General features: G+C 51.3%; 1 long non-coding RNA gene across 1 annotated transcript; it reads left to right on the top strand.

Annotated features, from left to right (window-relative positions):
- The first annotated feature begins 600 nt into the window (after nt 1–600).
- LOC132533829 (uncharacterized) lies at nt 601–11,187 on the top strand. The gene is made up of 5 exons (XR_009545571.1): nt 601–995; nt 8,784–8,828; nt 9,904–10,048; nt 10,313–10,681; nt 10,790–11,187. It is a non-coding gene; the product is annotated as an uncharacterized LOC132533829 (long non-coding RNA).
- The last annotated feature ends 1,212 nt before the right edge of the window (nt 11,188–12,399 follow it).

Raw genomic sequence — 12,399 nt, 5'->3', positions numbered from 1 at the left:
CCATTATGCTGTTTCCCTAGTCCTGTGGGAGTTTCATGCAAAAGGATTTAGATTCGAGGTCCAGGCACCGGTGCTGCCTGGGGGTCCACGGTGCTGTTAGGAGTCGTGTGTGTGTGTGTGTGTGTGTGTGTGTGTGTGTGTGTGTGTGTGTGTGTGTGTGTGTGTGTGTGTGTGTGCACTGCTCCCTGTGTTATGTTTGTGTGTGACTGCTGCCTGCACTGGAGGAGGGTGGGAGGTGGAGGAGGGCTGGGAAGGGTCTGATGAGAGCTGGGGAGTCACTTCCTCACCTCCCCGGTGAGAGAAGCTGCGCTTTGACTGTCCACTCAGGAAGCACATCGCGCGCGAGCCATGCCACGGCCCACTTAGAAGTAAGAAAGGTGCCTGGACTGAATGAAGCACCTTGTGCTGGGAAAAGACAGCAGGGTGGGCGGGGCCACGGGAGGGGCGGGGCCCTTGGCGGGCGGTGTCAGTGATGGGGCGGGGCCTGCCATGGGCGGGGTCTAGAGCGGGACATGGTCTATGCGGGGGGCGGGCACTGTGGTGGGCGTGGCTTATAGTGGGCGTGGTCTGTTGGATGGGCGGGGCGTGGAGTTACAGCCACACCTCCCTGGGCTCCAGGCTCCAGGTTGCTGGGCTCCAGCCAGGCTGTGATGTAATCCTCCCAGGGACCACAGTAGCTAAGAGCCTCCACAGAGCAGAAACCTGCCGGAAGCAGAGTGGGACTGGAAGGTCGTGTGGGCAGGCGGGGCCCCCTCAGGGAAGCAAACCCGAGGGGCTCCTTGGGGGACAAGGAGAAGGACGATCACCACCCTCAGCCTGGTGGCTGATGCCACCCGAAGAGGGTGGGTCCAGGAGGGGACTCCCAGTTTTGTGAGGCCACCGACCATCTATGGCCCTCGGGGGTGTCGACCTGGGGTCTGGGCTGGAGGTAATCCACTTGGGGGTCATCTAACTGCAGCTGGGACCACCCATGGAGTTGATCCAAGAGATAAACGGTGGGGCATGTCTTATTTTTGTTTACTTAATCTGGTGCTGGGGGGCAACCCGTGCAGAATGCATGCCTTCCTTACCTGGGGCTCTGGGTTCAAATCCCAGTACCACATGGGGGCCCCACAGACAGTACTAGGGGAGGGTGGTGGAGCTGTGCTGTGGTGTCTCTCCTCTCCCTCCCTTCTCCCCTTAAGAAATGATGTGTTGGGGGCCGGGTGGTAGTGCAGCAGGTTAAGAGCAGGTGGCGCAAAGCGCAAGGACCGGAGTAAGGATCCCGGTTCGAGCCCCCGGCTCCCCACCTGCAGGGGAGTCGCTTCACAGGCGGTGAAGCAGGTCTGCAGGTGTCTATCTCTCCCTCTCTCTGTCTTCCCCATCTCTCTTGATTTCTCTCTGTCCTGTCCAACAACAATAGCAATGACAACAATAACAACAAGTAGGGTGACAAAAAGGGAAAAAATGGCCTCCAGGAGCAGCGGACTGGTATTGCGGGCACCCAGCCCCAGCAAAAACCTTGGGGGCAAAAAAAAAAAATGAAACAATGCATTAACACACTGAGCCGGGAAGGCCTCCTGGTGGTGGTGTTGTGAACTCATCAGATCCTTGCTTCACAACCTGCCACCCTCACAATACTTTTTCCAGAATGCTCTCTGGCTCCATGGTGCCCCAGAGCCCAGGTTCATGCTGCACCTGCCCTGTGAGCATGTCCTGCCCTCTCCCTGGAGGAGTTTCCAGCTCACCTCAGGTTAAGTATCTCTGTGATGATTTTTTTCCTTTTACCAGAGCCCTGCTCAGCTCTGTTTTGTGGTGGTGCGGGGGATTGAACATAGAACTTTGAAACATCAGGCATGAGCATCTCTTTGCATCACCATTATGCTATCTACCCCCACTCTCTGTGATTATTTTATTTTATTTTGTTTTATTTTATCACCAGGGTTATTGCTGGGGCTTGGTGCCAGCACTATGAATCCACCCCTCCTAGCAGCCATTTTTTCCTTTTTAATTTTTTTTCTCCTATTTTACTTGACAGGGCAGAGAAATTGAGAGGGGGAGGGGGAGATAGAGAGGGAGGAAAAGGGAGACACCTGCAGACCTGCTTCACTGCTCACGAAGCTTCCCATTTCCCCGCAGGTGGGGAGTGGGGGCTTGAACCTGGGTCCTTGTGCACAGTGATATGTGCACTTAAGCGGGTGTGCCACCGCCTGACCCCACATCTCTGATTAGTGAGGAGCCAGTGCTTTTTCCTCAGTGTCTTTTCCTCCCCACCCACTGGAGGAGCCAGGTCCAGGCCTGGCTGGGCCTTTCCTGCTGTGAGGCCACAGCACCCGGCTTCAGCCCAGCCCAGCCCAGCCAGATTGTCCAGGAGTTGCGCCCCCACCCCTCCTTCTCCTCCCTGAGCAGACCCTGTGTCTCACAGCCTGGATGCTGTGACCCCGCTAGTGGTCCTCTGTCCTCACCCACAGCCATATCCTCAGAGTCCTTCCAAACACCCCCTCTTGCAGGGCTCCCCAGCTTCCAGTCTGGAGGGTCTGCCTTCCTGCACCCTGTAGCCCACAGCACACCTGGTCCCCAGGACACTTGCTGACAGACGTCCCGTGGGTGCTCGTCTGAGAGTCCCCCGGCCCCGGACCAGGGCCCAGCCAGCGCTGCGTGCTGCAGACAGTGCTGGCTCGTCCTCCCCCGGGGCTCAGAGCCAGTGCCTGCGTGGAGGAAGGCACCCAGACTCAGCGTCAGCTCCGGCTCCAGCACCAGTCGGGTCAGCCTGACCTCAGGCGCCTCCAGCTGTTTCCTCAGCTCAGCTCGTTCTGCACCACGCCATCCCAGAATGTTCTCATCCTCCCAAGCTGAAACACCAGCGCTCTGCCCACCCCGGTGCCCAGCCCTGGGCCCCCAAGGTTGGGGAGGAGGGGACTGGCATGGGGACTGGCATGGGGTCATGCAGGGTTTAGCTTTTATGACTGGCTTCTGTCTCTTAGCACTGTAGCCTCCAGTTTCATCCTGGCCATAGCATGCGTCAGAATGTCCTTTGTCTTTTAGACTGAATAATGGTCCACTGTATCTCTGGGGGTGGGGATGGGGGGGAGTGTTCAGGTCCTGGTGCATGATGGTGGAAGAGGATCTAGGTGGGGGAGTCAGAGCATTTTGCAAAAAACTAAGATGATGATGATGACGATTGCCTCTAGGGTTATTGCTGGGGCGCGGTGCCTGCACCATGAACCCACTGCTCCTGAAGGTCATCCCTTCCCATTTTGTTTCCCTTGCTGTTATTGTTGCCATTGATGTTGTTGTTGGATAGGGCAGAGAGAAATGGAGAGAGGAGGGGAAGACAGAGGGGGAGAGAAAGACAGACACCTGCAGACCTGCTTCACCGCCTGTGAAGCGACTCCCCTGCAGGTGGGGAGCCGGGGGGTAGAACCGGGATCCCTACACTGGTCCTTGTGCTTCGTGGCATGTGTGCTTAACCCGCTGCACTACCACCCGACTCCCAAGAATATATTTTTTAAGATTTTATTTGTTTATTCATGAGAAAGATAAGAGAAAAAGAACCAGACATCACTCTGGTACATGTGTTGCCACGGATTGAACTCAGGACCTCATGCTTGAGAGTCCAATGCTTTATCCACTGTACCACCTTCCAGACCATGAAAACCAAGAAATCTAACACATGTATCAACAACTGTATTTACTATTGACTACAAATCATTAATCTGCCCAATAAACAAATTAAAGAGAAAATCTATTGTCCAGCAAGCGCACTGGCTGCCAGTTTTGTTTGAGATAGAGGGAGGGTGAGAGCACACTCAGGCACCAGAGAGCTTCCTCCAGTGTGGTGGGGGCTGGGCTTGAACCTGGGTCATGCACACAGTAAAGAGTCGCACTATCAAGTGAGCTATTTGACTGGCCTGACTATCAAATATTTTATTTATTTACTTCATGTGACACTGGAGGGCACTCAGCACCTCTCACATGTGGATACTTAAGAGTGATCTCTCAGCATGATCTTTTTTTTTTTTTTTAAACAAAATGTTTCTTTGGGGGCTAGGTGGTGGCATACATGGTTAAGCACACATATCACAGTGCACAAGGACCCAGGTTCAATCCCCAGGTCCCCACCTGGAGGTGGAAAGCTTAATGAGTGGTGAAGCAGGGCTGCAGGGCTGCAGGTTGCTCTCTCCCCCCATCTCCCACTCCCTTCTTAATTTCTCTCTGCTTCTACCCAATAATAAATAAATAAAAATAAAATTATTTTAAAAGATGTTTATTTTTAGGGAGTTGGGCGGTAGCACACTGGGTTAAGTGCAGGTGGCGCAAAGCATAAGGACCACTGTAAGGATCTCGGTTCAAGCCCCTGGCTCCCCGCCTGCAGGGAAGTCGCTTCACAGGTGGTCCTATCCAACAACAATGACATCAATAACAACAACAATAATAACTACAACAATAAAACAAGAGCAACAAAAGGGAATAAATAAATATTAAATTTTTTTTACTTTTATTTAAAATTTTTTATATTTATTTATTTTCCCTTGTTTTTTATTGTTGTTGTAGTTATTAGTGTTATTTATGTAGTCATTGTTAGATAGGACAGAGAGAAATGGAGAGAGGAGGGGAAGACAGAGAGGGGGGAGAGAAAGACAGACACCTGCAGACCTGCTTCACTGACTGTGAAGCGACTTCCCTGCAGGTGGGTGGGGAGCCAAAGTGCCTGAACCGGGATCCTTACTCCAGTCCTTGCACTTTGTGCCACCTGTGCTTAACCCATTGCGCTACCGCCAGACTCCCCTTTTTATTTTTTTAAATTTTATTTATTTTATTATTATTATTTTGCCTTTAGGGTTATTGCTGGGGCTCGGTGCCTGCACTATGAATCCACTGCTCCTGGAGGCCATTTTCCCCCATTTTTGTTGCCCTTGTTGTTGTTAATTGATGTTTAGTTGCCATTGCTGTTATTGTTATTGTTGTATTGGTTAGAGAGAAATGGAGAGAGGAGGGGAAGACAGAGAGGGGGAGAGAAAGATAGACACCTGCCGACCTGCTTCACAGCTTGTGAAGCGACACCCCTGCAGGTGAGGAGCCGGGGCTCGAAACGGGATCCTTCTGCTGGTCCTTGCCCTTGGCGCCACGTGCACTTAACCCACTGTGCTACCGCCTGTCTCCTCCAGCCCAATTTTCTACCCTTTATTTTTTTGAGGGAGAGAGAGGGAAAGAGAACACAGCACTGCTCCACCGTCCATGGAGCTCTCTCTCTCTCTCTCTCTCTCTCTCTCTCTCTCTCTCCCCTCACATGGGATGCCAGTGCCCACACACAGGGTCTCACTGACCCTCACCCCCCAAAAAGCCTTGGTGGCTGTTCTGGCAGGACATCATCTGTGGGTGGTCTCGACATCCCAGGAGCACACTTTCTGGGGGGTTGCTCATTCAGCCATGGACGCAGAGCCTTTGCCCTTTGGGGGGGTTGGGCAGGGGTCCCCGGCTTCCTGTGCTTAAAGGTGGCAGATGCGGGCTGGCAGGAGAGGCTGTCACATCAGTGAGCCAGCGAGAAGCAGGCCTGTGGTGTCGAGCCAACAGAATATTTCTGCTTAATTTCTTTTTTCCTTCCTTTTTCTCCTTTCTTCTTTCTCTGTCTCTGTCTTTTTCTCTGAAAAGTCAGGTTGGAGTGGTGAAGTCCCAGTGGTTAAAAATAAATAGAGGGCGGGGATAGTAGATAATGTGCAAACTCTCTGTGCCCCACACCTCCATAAATCAGAGCTGAGAAGTGCTCTGGCAAAGAAAAGAAAAGAAAGAAAGAAAGGAAGGAAGAAAGAAAGAGAGAGGGGAGTCGGGTGGTAGCGCAGCGGGTTAAGCGCACGTGGCGCAAAGCGCAAGGACCCACGTAAGGATCCTGGTTCAAGCCCCCAGCTCTCCACCTGCAGGGGAGTCACAGGCGGTGAAGCAGGTCAGCAGGTGTCTGCCTTTCTCTCCCTCTCCATGTCCTCTCTGTCTTCCCCTCCTCTTTCCATGTCTCTCTGTCCTATCCAACAACGACGACATCAATAACGACAACAAACAATGGCAACAAAATGGAAAGTAAATGAATAAATATTAATAAGAAAAGAAAGAGAGAGAGAAAGAGAAAAAAATAGACACCCTAAACTAAAAGGAGGGGTGTTCACACAGCCTGGTGCTTTTGAGATTGGAGAAGCACCCCCTCCCCCGCAGGGGTGGAGACAGACCCTTCACTGCTGTGACCTGGGTTTGAGCCCCCAGCTCCCCACCTGCAGGGGGACACTTCATCAGCGGTGAAGCAGGTCAGCAGCTATCTATCTTTTCCTCTCTCTATCTCTCCCGCCTTTCTCAGTTTTCCTCCTATCCAATTTTTAAAAAGAGAGAGAAAAGGCAGCTGGGAGTGGTGAATCTGTAGTGTCAGCACTGAGACCCAGCCACAATACAGGTGGCAAATAAATAAATGAATGATTCAAGGGCCAGGTGGTGTCACACCTGATTAAGCATAGATATCGAACCTGGGTGGAAGCCCCCGCTTCACACCTGCAGGAGGAAAGCACCAGTGGTGAGGCAGGTCTGCAGGTGTCCCTCTTTCTCCCCCTCTTTCTCCCTTTCCCCTCAATTCCTCTGTCTCTATCCAATAGTAAATAAATAAACAAATAAATTTAAAAATTATTTTAGGGGGCCGGGTGATGGCACACTGGGTTAAGTGCACATAGTATGAAGCGCAAGGACCCGCGCAAGAATCCCAGTTCGAGCCCCCGGCTCCCCACCTGTAGGGCAGTCTCTTCACAAGCAATGAAGCAGGTCTGCAGGTGTCTGTCTTCCTCTCTCCCTCTCTATCTTTCCTTTCCCTCTCAATTTCTCTCTGTCAAAAAAAAGAAAAAGCCAGAGAAGCAGGGGATTGGTAGTACAGGCACCAAGCCCCACCAATAATCCTAGAGGCAAAAATAAAACAAAATAATTTTTAAAGATTATTTTAAATATATATATATATTTATTGTTGCCCTTGTTGTTTTTATTGTTATAGTTATTATTGCTGTTGATGTCGTCGTTGCTGGATAGGACAGAGAGAAATGGAGAGAGGAGGGGAAGACAGAGAGGGGGAGAGAGAGAGAGAGAGACCTGCTGACCTGCTTCACCACCTGTGAAGCGACTCCCCTGCAGGTGGGGAGCCGGGGGTTCGAACCAGGATTCTCACGCCAGTCCTTGCTCTTTGTGCCACATGCGCTTAACCCACTGTGCTGCCGCCCAACTCCCACAAAATAATTTTTCACTGGAAGTTTCTACCTTTTTGCCAGAATAGAAGAGATTTTTAAAAATTAAGTCCTGTCTACAAAAAGACTTTCATGCCTGAGGGACCAAAGATCTTAGGTTCAGTCCCCAGCACTGCCATAAGTCAGAGCTGAGTGGTACTCTGATAAAAACAAACAAACAAACAATAAGATAAGATAAAGTCTGTTGGTAGTTGGGCGGTAGCGCAGTGGGTTAAGCGCACATGGCGCAAAGCACAAGGACCACCATAAGGATCCCGGTTCGAGCCCCCGGCTCCCCACCTGCAGTGGAGTCGCATCACAGGCGGTGAAGCAGGTCTGCAAGTGTCTGTCTTTCTCTCCCCCTCTCTGTCTTCCCCTCCTCTCTCCATTTCTCTCTGTCCTATCCAACAACAACGACATCAATAATAACAACAACTACAACAATAAAACAAGGGCAACAAAGGAAAATAAATATTAAAAAAACATTGATTAAAAAAAAAAAGATAATGTCTGTTAAAGGAACAGAACTTCAAAGTTCCCATCACAAAGAAAACAACTAGTGACTATATGTGGTGACAGAAGCCATCCAGGCCCATGTGACAGTCACTGTGCCATGGAGACAAATAGCGAATCCTTATGTCCTACCGCCTGAAACTAATAATGTGTCTTCTGCCAATCTTACCCCAACAAAGCTGTGCTAAGAAGTGGCCTCCGGGGTCCATGGAGAACGACTTCTGCGTGGCCTTTCTGGATTCTTCCTCCAGGGGACTTCTCCCGGCTTTGGCCCACGTGCTCTGGGTCTGAGAACTTGAGCAGGTCTGGAAGTTGTAGGAGAGAGTACTCTGTTTGGAGAGAGCACTCTGCCTGGTGCTCAGTCCCTCTGCCCCCCTGATCTTCCGTGGGCACCCCGCAGTGGTCACCCGCCTGCCTTCTCTCCTGAGAGTGTGTCTCCAGTGTCATTGCTTGTCCCATCAGTGGTTCCTCTGGCCACTGGGAACGCCTTTGGGGGGGGACATGGCCGCCGGTCTTCTGGGATCCACTAATTTCCACCTGTGGATACACTGAGCCCTTGGGAACCCCCCTCAAGACCCTCAAGACACCCTCTCCCCCATCATGACCCAGTTTCAAGATGGCGGCTGGGCACAGAGCTCCAGGACCCCCGCCAGCTGGGCCCCACGCCCTCCGCTCCAGGGCTAGGCCGTGTGGGTGCTCCAGGGGTAGGCCTGCTGCTCTCACAGGGGGCGGGCACCATGCTGAGGCCTAGTTAGCACTCTAGTTAGCGCTCCCTCCACGGCAGAAAGGATCCACCTTTCTCAAGGAAAACACTGCTCAAGAGTGTGCGTGGGGGGAGGGCTGGGTTCTAGTCCTTACTTTTGTCCTTTCTTTCTTTCTTTCTTTCTTTCTTTCTTTCTTTCTTTCTTTCTTTCTTTCTTTCTAACTTTCACGTTTTTTATTTTATTCATTTATTATTGAATAGAGACAGAGGAATTGAGAGGGGAGGGGGAGATAGAGAGACACCTGCAGCCCTGTTCCACCACTCATGAAGCTTTCTTCCTGCAGGTGGAGACCAGAGGCTTGAACCTGGGTCCTTGTGCACTGCAATGTGTGCGTTTAACCACGTGTACCACTGCCTGGCTTCTCCAGCCCCCTCCCTTTCCCCGGGCTCCAGGCCATCCCTGGACATACTTTAAACACATATACCTGCTTAATTCCTTTCATCTTGTGATGGCAAAACTGCCCTCAATAAACATTAATCCTATCCCCTGGTCTCCCCTCTCTACCTTCCTGCTGTCTGCCTCTTTCTCTCTCTTTTTTGATTTTTCCCCTCCAGGCTTATTGTTGGGGCTTAGTGCTGGCACTATGAATCCACTGCTCCTGGAGACTAATTTTTCCCCTTTTGTTGCTCTTGTTGTTTATTGTTATAGTTGTTATTGTTATTGCTGTAATTATTGTTGAATAGGACAGAGATGAATTGAGAGAGGAGGGGAAGACAGAGAGGGAAAGAGAAAGATAGACACCTGCAAACCTGCTTCACTGCTTGTGAAGCGACCTCCCTGCAGGTGGGGAGCCGGGAGCTCGAACCAGGATCCTTACGCAAGTCCTTGTACTTTGCGCCGTGTGCGCTTAACCTGCTGCGCTACCACCTGGCCCCCTTTTAAAAGATTTTTCAAATTATCTTTATTTATTGTATAGAGACAGCCAGAAATTGAGAGGAAAGGATTTGCAGTCCGGGAGGTGATGCAGTGGACAAAATATTGGTCTCTCAAGCATGAGGTCCTGAGTTCAAACCCTGGCAGCACTGTACCAGAGTGATGTCTGGCTCTTTCTCTCTCTATCTCTCCTACCCCTCTCGTTAATAAATAAATAAAATATTATTTAAAAAAAGAAGTTGAGAGGGAAGGAGGAGAAAGAGGAAGAGAGAAAGACACCTGCAGCCCTGCTTCACCACTTGGGAAGCTTTCCCTCTGCAGGTGGGGGGACAGAAGGCTTGAACCCAGATCCTTTCGCACTGTGGTGTGTGTGCTTAACCAGGCGCACCATGACCCGCCCCCTCCTGCTGTCTGCCTCTAAGACCTGCTATTCGCAGCACAGTCACACCATGTTGCCTGTTTTGTCAGCAACTTATTTCCCCGAGAATACCGTTCTCAAGGTTCCTCCATGTTGTTGCCCTTGTCAGAAGGCTTCAAAGCGTCAAAGCGTCAAAGGCAGAAGGAAGGCTTCTCTCTCACTGTGTGGTGGTGGTATATACCTGCTTAAACTCTCAACCACACATGGACAGACACTTGGACTGCTTCCACGTTTCAGCTTCTGGGAATAAAACCAGTGTGAGCACAAAGCACAGATGCCTTGTTGAAAGGTTGCTTCCGATTCTGCATGTAGACACGGGGGTTGGTGGAGCGGACAGAGACCAGTGGGTCGTGTGGGGGTGTATTGTGTGGGGATGCACCTGCTTGGGCAGGTGAAGTCGTTCATGGGGGTGGTGCGTGGCTTTGCCATATGCCACCCGGGTTCCAGCCCCCCCCCCACTGCATGGGTGACATTCAGGGTCCAGGGACAAGGGTTAATTGCTTTGCCTTGTTATCCCACAGGCAGGGAACCTGTAGATTCTGCTCACCTGGGATGCCCGGTCCTGGGGGCACGGCAGAGCTAGGAAATTCTAGCTTGTTGGGCTCAGGACACAGCTATCTGGAGGGCCTTCTGCCTGCTTCCTGTCAGATGCCAGCCCCCGTCCAAGGCCCATCTGTCCTCCTCCGTCACCGCTTACGTCCCAGCAGCCCAGCACTGACTGACCAGACGTCCCGGGTACCCGGTGCCAGATTCCTCCCCACCTGCTGCTGCACCTGGCTGCATGCCTGCCCCCATCTGGCCCAGACACGGTGGCTGGAGTGAGCTTCACCAGGTGGAGATGACAGCCAGTGGCTTTGCCACGAGCCTGGGCGGCCCTGGGCTTCCTGCAGGTACAGCTCCAAGGTGCCCGCTGTGCCCTTCTGGTCTGTGCTTTGCACCTCCCGGAGGACGGTGGGCGGGGAGCGGGGAGCTGACTCTCTGGCCTCTTCTCCTTACAGGTGTGGTTCCTTCTGCCTCGTGTCCTTGCTCACACGGTTCATCTGCCAACTCCTATGCAGCCAACAACACCCTTGCTTGGAAGTCACCCCCACTGGGAAGTCTTCAGCCTCCCGAGAGGTGAAGTCAACCCACTCAGGCCGAACAGAGGGGGGCTGCTGTCCGCTGAGGGAAAGGACACTGGACACTTGGGGACACTGCCCACACCTGCACTGCCTTCTGGCCGTCACCAGTGGGGGCCTGGACCCTCTGCGGGCATGTACAGGTCTTGTGGAAAATTCACGGGGGTGGCTGAGCTGATAATCAGAAGTGCTACAAAGCAGGGAACCCCCATATTTCAGTTTGGATCTGAATTGGGGGGTAAGACTTGGGGGAAGGTACCTTCCTTAAAATCTTTGATGCCGGGCATGCTGGCTTAAGCACATGTGGCATAAAGCGCAAGGACTGGCATAAGGATCCAGGTTTGAGTCCCCGGCTCCCCACCTCCAGGGGAGTCGCTTCACAGGTGGTGAAGCAGGTCTGCAGGTGTCTGTCTTTCTCTCCCCTTCTCTGTCTTCTCCTCCTCTCTCCATTTCTCTCTGTCCTATCCAACAACAACATCAATAACCACAACAATATTAAACAATAAGGGCAACAAAAAGGAAAATAAATAAGTAAATATTTTTTGAAAATCTGTGATGCTACAGCTGGGTGGCCGGGACAGATGTGTGTCTCTGTATTCTGGATGCAGTGAAACTGACACCAGGAACCCTAGTCTAGGGTGGAGGAGATGGCACAGTGCTTCTGCAAAAGCCTTTCATGCCAGACGCTCTGAGGTCCTGGGTTCAATCCCCAGCATCACCATCAGCCAGAGCTGATCTCTGGTTCCTCCTTTCTCACTGTATCTCTCTAATTAAAATAATAACAACAGCAACAACAATAATGATAAACTCTGGTCCAGCTGAGAAAGGATGCACTTGGAAAGGAATTTCAAGTCTGTTTTTTAAAAAAATAAAAATAAAAATGCATTTATTTATTCCTATTATTTATTTATTTTACCAGAGCACTGCTCAGCTCTGGCTTTATGACAGTGCGGGGGATTAAACCTGGGACTTCGGAGCCTCAGGCATGACAGTCTCTTTGCATAACCACTGTACTGTCTACCCCAGCTCCATTTGTTTAATTTTATATGAGAGAAAGGACAGCCCTGTCCCCAAATATTTTGGAAGATTTTTTTAAAAATAGGATTTATCTTGTTTATTTCACAAGATCAAGAGAGGCCAGAACAGCACTGGGGGGTGGGGGCTGGGCAGTAGCGCAGCAGGTTAAACGCACATGGCGCAAAACTCAAGGACCCGCGTAAGGATCCCCTGGCTTCCCACCTGCAGGAGGGTCGCTTCCCCACCTCTGTCTTCCCCTTCTCTCTCCATTTCTCTCTATCATATCCAACAACAATGATAGCAATAACAACAACAACAATAATAACAACAATAAACAAGGGCAACAAAAGGGGGAAAAAATGACCTCCAGGAGCAGTGGATTCGTAGTGCAAGCACCGAGCCTTTGAGGGTTAAAAAAAAAAAAAAGTGGTCCGGGAGGTGGCACACTGGGTAGGGCACTGGACTCTCAAGCG

This window comes from Erinaceus europaeus, chromosome 17, assembly GCF_950295315.1.
Source record: "Erinaceus europaeus chromosome 17, mEriEur2.1, whole genome shotgun sequence".
Taxonomy (NCBI): domain Eukaryota; kingdom Metazoa; phylum Chordata; class Mammalia; order Eulipotyphla; family Erinaceidae; genus Erinaceus; species Erinaceus europaeus.
This window is presented reverse-complemented; position numbering and strand designations above follow the sequence as displayed.